Source organism: Pinus tabuliformis, chromosome 6 (genome assembly GCF_031772625.1).
Source record: "Pinus tabuliformis cultivar Carrire ecotype Pingquan chromosome 6, CPIR1, whole genome shotgun sequence".
Taxonomy (NCBI): domain Eukaryota; kingdom Viridiplantae; phylum Streptophyta; class Pinopsida; order Pinales; family Pinaceae; genus Pinus; species Pinus tabuliformis.
In genome coordinates, this window is record NC_142292.1 from 1,553,151,918 (window position 1) to 1,553,159,265 (window position 7,348).

The following is a 7,348-nucleotide window of genomic DNA, read 5'->3' on the forward strand; positions in this document are numbered from 1 at the left end:
TTCCATAATATCTTATTGAGATACACGATTTGTTGGGAAATTTTTGTCAAATTTGTCGGAATTGATGGACACCAAGCTGAAGAAGAGCACAACTTGATGGCCAAACCAAAGTGGTCAACAGGACAGTGATCCAGTTGCTCATAGGCTATTGCAGCAAGCATCCCAAACTCTGGGATGAACATTTATGTTATGTGTATCATGCTTACAACCAAGCTAAACATTCTTCTACACAATGATCTCCTTTCGAGACCCATTTTGGTTTCACATCGAGGTCTCCCTTGGATTTTGGCTTTGGTAAAGACATAGTAGTTGATGGACATGGTGTTGTGGACAAGGAAACCAAGTTCACTAAAAAAATCCAAGAGATTCACCAAGCAGTATAGGAATAGCTGGAAAAGAGCCAAGCCAAGTACAAGGCAAGGCGTGACAAGCATTGGATGGAGCATAGTTTCGAAGTTTGTGATCAAGTCTGGCTGTATATCAGCAAAGGCAGAATGCAAGGTGAAGGTAAGAAGTTGAAGCCAATAATGTATGGACCTTTCAAGGTACTTGAGAAAATTGGTGAGAATGCTTTTTGGCTTGATCTACCAGCTTACATGCACATCTACTCAGTCGTTAACGCAAACAGCTTGAGACTGTTTGAACCTCCATTAATCGAAGATCCCAAAGAGCAGAATCAATTGCCTTCTATTGATGATCTATTGCCTAAATATCTTAATGAATTGCAGGAAGATATCGTTCTAGATAGGAAGGTAAGAACTACGTGCAGAGGGGATGTTGAATACCTCAAGATTGGACTGAAGGGTTCAAAGCCAAGTAGTGTGAAATGGATAGAAATTGAGCAAGAAAGGAAGCAATACCTTCACTTAATTGATGCTTAAGAGAAAACCAAATTTTGGTGGTCCAAAAGCTTTTTCAGTGGGAAGGCTGTGATCCGAATCGGATCCTAGAATGCTCTCTAAGTTTTCATGACTGTTTCAAATTATGCTTAAAGATTCAAGTCCTAGAAAAAATAAATCTATCAGAAGGAATCCTCATAACAGTTGCAATTGTGGCCAGAGCGGAGCAACAAGGACCCTCGATCAAACGCATAGACCATTGGCCCATGGTAATGCAAACTGGCACAAACTGGAAAAACCAGCCGCCAAATCAAGAAATAGGGGTGGTTTCTGATACAGATTAGCGCTCAAGCATTAATCGTGTATCACAGGGTGTCCCCCTCAGCGAAGGAGAGTAGTGCCCGGATCCGAAATCGCTATAAAATTTGGAAAAGTAATGCATTCGCTTTCGTAGTGCAGGATTCCACAAACCGGTAGTATATTGGAAGGCCTCGAGGCGACAAGAAGCTTTGACTAAGTCCCACCTGATGCCAAACATCGAGCGATATGCGTCTGGTGGATGAGAGAGAAAACTGCTTGCATCAGACGGGTAAACATCGTGCGACTTGTCCGCCTAATATGAAGGACTACCATAGGATCTGGGGGGCCTAGATCAACGGCGAACATGTGTCCCGATGACGGACCGGATTTGACAGGTCAAAGAGCAAGATGACAGGGGATTTGAAGTCCGACGTGGGTGATGAGTTGGTAAAAAATTCATGATTTTTAGGCGATGTTGAAGAAAATGGAATTAACAGTCATTCAAAAATGATTCAAGGAATCTGACACCTAGTTCATTGTGAAACAGGTGGCCACCTCCCTGCGAGGTGTTACCCATTGATGTTGATGCAGAGTAGACAAATTCAAACGGATAGAGGTAAGGAAACCAGAAGGCCGGGAAGTGGAAATGAACAGTCAAAAGAACAGACTGGCTTTAAATCCATGACTTGACAAAAGCAAAAAAGAAACATAGATAGAGGCAAACAAGGGTTAGCTAGATGCAGGAATCTAATAGTAGAGAATAGAGAGTAGAGGGCGAGTTGACCTGAAGGCAGCATCGAGCTAGACAGAACCAGAGAGATTCAGAGAGTCTGTGTACTCCATTGAAGGCTTGGGAGGTTCAAGCAAACTCTTCAGCATAGGCCTGTCATACTACTGTGACCCTCAGAGGTCGAGTTTCAGTAAGGAGAGTCTGTGCACTCCATTCCTACTGACTTCATTTTGTTTAGTGAGTCTCGAATCGAGCTCACTCTTATAAAAAAATCTGCTTGAAAACATAATAGAGAGGCCACCACTGAAAGGTTGGACCAGGGGATGTAGTGCAGGAGCATTGGGTGAACTCCTTATTAAACATGTTTTGTTTACATGTTTGACTGTTATGTTTTCTTTGATTGCCTCAGTGTCTATGTATTCTAGCAATCTTATCGATCCGTTGCATATGTAACATAGGCACATCCATGCACATGAGTCTGTAATGCCTTTAATTCCTTGTCTTGGATAAATTCCAGATCAGTAGGAGTTCCAGGGAAATTGAAATATTGAAAGAAAATAAACAAGAAAAAATGAAGAAAAAATTAGAAAAAACTACAATAAATGAGAGAAGGAACAAAAAATTAAAAAGACTAAAGAAAACCACACTAAAAAAATAAGTTATGATCAACTAGTCTTTATGGGTTTGAATTCTAGATTGATTTGTTTATAATTCAAACTTATTGCAATGTTGGCCACAACTATTTTGATATGATAAAAACTAAAACAATCACATCATATAAGTGCACAATAGTTTTTTTATTTATGAAGAAGAAGTTGATATCAAAGGCATTAAAAAATACCAATATTTTATTTTATTAATATTTTATAATACAAATTTCTAAGTTAAATAAGGTGAGTAGTGTTTCGTCCACTACCCAAAGTACGACTTCTTTTAGATTCAGCTACTCTACAACCTAGGACAATACCGAATTCATCTCTTATCTCTGCTTAAATAAAACACTAAGGAGTCTCTCATATCAGTAGCGATAACATGCTCCTCTTTACACAACGACTTTCAATCCATACCAAATTATAATATTCATTAAAAAGATATGTAGACTCCTTAGGATTTTATTTAAACAAAGATACTATATGCATTTGGTATCGACCATGTTGTAGAAGGCTTATACTAAAATAAGTTGTACTACTCATTGTGGATGGAACACTGGTTATTTCCATATTTAAGATGACCACCAAAGTAATTGTTTCAATAGACCCAAAGGACTTACCAACGTAAAAAGGCAGGTGCTGCACTCAATGCTAGAGAGTGTGTGATAGGCAACGTTGGCTTGGTCTCTAGTAGGCAATGATGGGGTGTTCTCCAAATGATGACGGGCGTTGTCTATAACACAATTGCGAGCATTTTTCTTAGAGCATAAAAAAATTGGCTTCCCCTTGGGATTGTATTTGGGTTACAAATGCCCATAATGGGTGCTTTCAAAACATTTTGTCTCCCCACCACTATGAGTAGTAACATTAGAGAGCCAACCACTGCGAGTCATAGCATTAGAGATAAAGCAAAGTCAAATGACCTAATATCATATCTTCCTCAAATGAAATAATATGACCTCTAATAATAATAATGCCTTCAAATGCCAAATGTTATTATGCTCCTTATCAATCTACCCCCATTTTATATCCCTCACGGAGCATGGTTGTGTGTGTAGGATAATCTCCATGACATTAATGATGATTTTGGTTTTGTGTCATGCTTTATTAGTCACAGAAAAATTAAAAATGTCATTCCAGCCACCATTCAAACCTTCACATGCATGAACCACGCCATTTTATCCTTTATCTCATATTTACCCAACACCATGAGATTTTAGTATAAGAAGTAGAAGTATTCATGTTCTATGGGCAACCATTTTCCTTGATATCATCGCTATTCATATTCGGATTCTGTTAAATAATTCTTCAGGATATTGTAAAGTATTAGTCTAGAATTACTTAACAACAATTACCAAAACTACCACTCGATTACTTGTAATCTAGAAATAGTCTCAGATTGTATAAATACTTGAGCATTTCACTTAATAAACAATAGATTAAATTGTAGAGTTCATTTTCATTTTCCTATAACGGTGGTATCAAAGCAGCAAGGTGAAGTGCCAAAACATTGATCCATTGTTGGTTTTAACTCCATTGAATGTCTGAGCGAACGAATTCATGTTGTGAATGTGTGAGGTGAATGCATAATTGGTGCAGTTGGCTTGCAACCTATATGATGTGGATGGTGGACAATGCATAACACATGGAAGAATCAAAATTCACATGAAGTTTGACTATTCATAAAAGAGGTTTACAGAGTCACTGTTAGCATATTTTACAACCCACCAGAGTACCCTGTAAATGATTGGAGTCGTCGCTTTTCGCACTGTGTCCTTTTCTCGAAACTAGCCATAGGACCACACATCTAGTTAAAGTACAACGAGTTTGGTTCCACCACACACCATTGATTTTTCCGCGTGTCATTGATTGGATTGCCTATTATTATTTTTTTCTGTAATCTGAGGTAGAATTCTATTACTGTAAGAAAACTATGTACATATACGGGTTGCCACCCGCCCAGCAGGGAAACCGGGTGGCCTTCGAAAGTATATAACCGCCATCCAAAAGAAGTATATGTTCAGTTTATCAAACATATTAAAAACCCCTCTATTCTACCTAAAAACATATGTAATTCAACATATGTTGATTGAATTGTTGTAAGATGTCCCCACCAACGATGATTGTCGTACAATTTGTTCATGTCACTATTGATATGCGATGATTGTCATAGAATTTTCACATCTCTCATGAGTTGTAAAACATTTTTAATGATTATTTTATAGTCGATTCATGTCATGTACAACATCAACTGTTGAAGTTTTATAACATTGTTTGGATTTATTAAATGTGTGTTGGTCGTGCCACTACTATTTTTTGTTTTTTTTCGGACAATCATATATATTTTACAGTTCACCAGAATTATTTAAATTCTTTTTTATTTCATTTAAAATGACATCCATAATTTAGAGAAAGATTTCGGCGAAAATCACATGGAATGTTATTTGTCGATGCGTTTCGAACCAACCAGTGTGGTTCATCGTCAGGATAAGTTGAAGAACAGATCTAGCTTAGCATGTTAAATAGACCGAGCAGAGCCTCCAATCATCATGTTTGTATCGAAGAAGCCAGTGGTATTGCTAAGATTTCGCATTTCCATCATCGAAAATTCAGGGAAGCGCTAGAGATTGAAAAGAGACCTAATAATCTCAATAGAGATGATGGTTGGAAAGTCAGCAGGTGTTGGGTCCCTGCCCTCTCCTCCTAGTCGTGTTTTCCGTCCGCGTTGGTTTTTATAATGTTCTCTCATTTATTTATGTTATCATCATTATTTCGCCTCTCCTAATTTTATTTATGGACCTCGGTGTAACTTAATTCTTCTTATATTGCTATTTAACACGCTATTTTTGTTTTATACATTACTCTATACACCTAGTTTTTCCCTTTTATTTTCTTACTCCTTTTTTATTTATTATTATTATTATTATTATTATTATTATTATTATTAATTTTTATTAATTTAGTTATTTTATTATTTATTCTATTTATTTATTTAATTATACTATTATTTTTATTTTTTCGGTTTTGTTTTATTCTTAGTTAGTTATTCAATTTAATTTTATTCTTTTTATTTTTATTATTTTTCATGTGTTGTATTATTATAGTTATTACTTTAATTATTATTATTATTAATTTTTAAATTTTAATTAATTAATTTATTATTATTAGTATTATTATTATTATTATTATTAATTTTTATTTATTTAGTTTAATTTATTTATTTTTTTATTTTTTATTCATTTAGGTATTTATTCTTTTCCATTATTTTATTCATTCACTAAGAATAATAACTGTATACATTACTCTATACACCTAGTTTTTTTCCCTTTTATTTTTATTATTATTATTATTATTATTATTATTATTATTATTATTATTAATTTAGTTATTTTAATTTATTTTATTGTTAATTTTATTTATTCTATTTATTTATTTATTTTTTCAGTTTTGTTTTATTCTCATTTAGTTATTCAATTTAATTTTATTCCTTTTATTTTTATTAATTCTCGTGTTATTATAGTTATTATTTTAATTCATTTATTATTATTATTATTAATTACTAATTATTAATTTTAATTAATTTATTATTATTATTACTATTATTATTATTATTATTATTAATTTTTATTAATTTATTTATTTATTTAGTTTAATTTATTTTTATTTTTATTTTTATTATTTATTTTATCCATTTAGGTATTTATTCTTTACCATTATTTTTATTTTTAGTCATTCAGTTAGGTTTTATTCCCATTTATTTATTATTTAATTATTTTATTTCATTTTCTTTTTATTATTTTTAGTGCTTTATTATTATTTTTCAGTTATTATTCTTTTTAACCATTATTGTTATTATTACTAAGTTCTTATTAATGGATTAATTAATTTACTTTATTATTTTTATTTTTATTTTTACGTTTTAACTCTTATTTATTATTATTATCTGATCTCATTTGTTTCGGGGCTTTTTATATCTATTTATTAATTAATTTGTTATTTTTTGATTATTTTTATTCAGCTAGTTATTTCATTCTCCCTTAATTTATTCTTAGAAGTGGTCTGTTGTAACTAATTTTCTTTTAATAGTAATTGACCTTTATTTTTTGATTACTTACTGTTAAACTAGTATTTTGGTCCTGGTCCTTTGGTCAATATTAGCGGTTGGTCAAACTAGCCGTTGGAGGCTCTGCTCGGTCTATTTAACATGCTAAGCTAGATCTGTTCTTCAACTTGTCCTGACGATGAACCACACTGGTTGGTTCGAAACGCGTCGACAAATGACATTCCATGTGATTTTCACCGAAATCTTTCTCTAACTTATTATGGATCACAGAAGCCTAAACATCCATAATTTATTTGGTTGGAGTTCTACTTTCTAGCAAAGAAAATTACCCATAATGGATAAGAAAACTCAGGAGTGAATTTGTTTTTAATAATGTGTGGAAAGATGTTTCCAAGGAAAGAAAGATGCAGAAGATAATGAAATTGCACAAGAACCTCCAAATGATGACAGATAATGGGTAGGCGAGTTGGTAATCACAATGCGGTGAAGTACGTTAGAAAGGCGAGTTCCGTACTGAAGGTCATGAGTTCAAATCCCCTGGACTTACCTTGGAGCTGTATAGAGGGGCGAACACAGCTCCAGGTGGTTATAGAGGTAGTGGTTAGAATGGACTCCATGTAACGCGAGTCGTGAGGCTGCCCTTATTGTCGATTCCACTGTAATAAAAAAAAAAGATGACAAACAACGTGCAATATGGGAAGTTAAGAATAATAAATCGTATGTTATGATTACAACATAAGTCCCTGAAGAGGTAAGCGCATACACT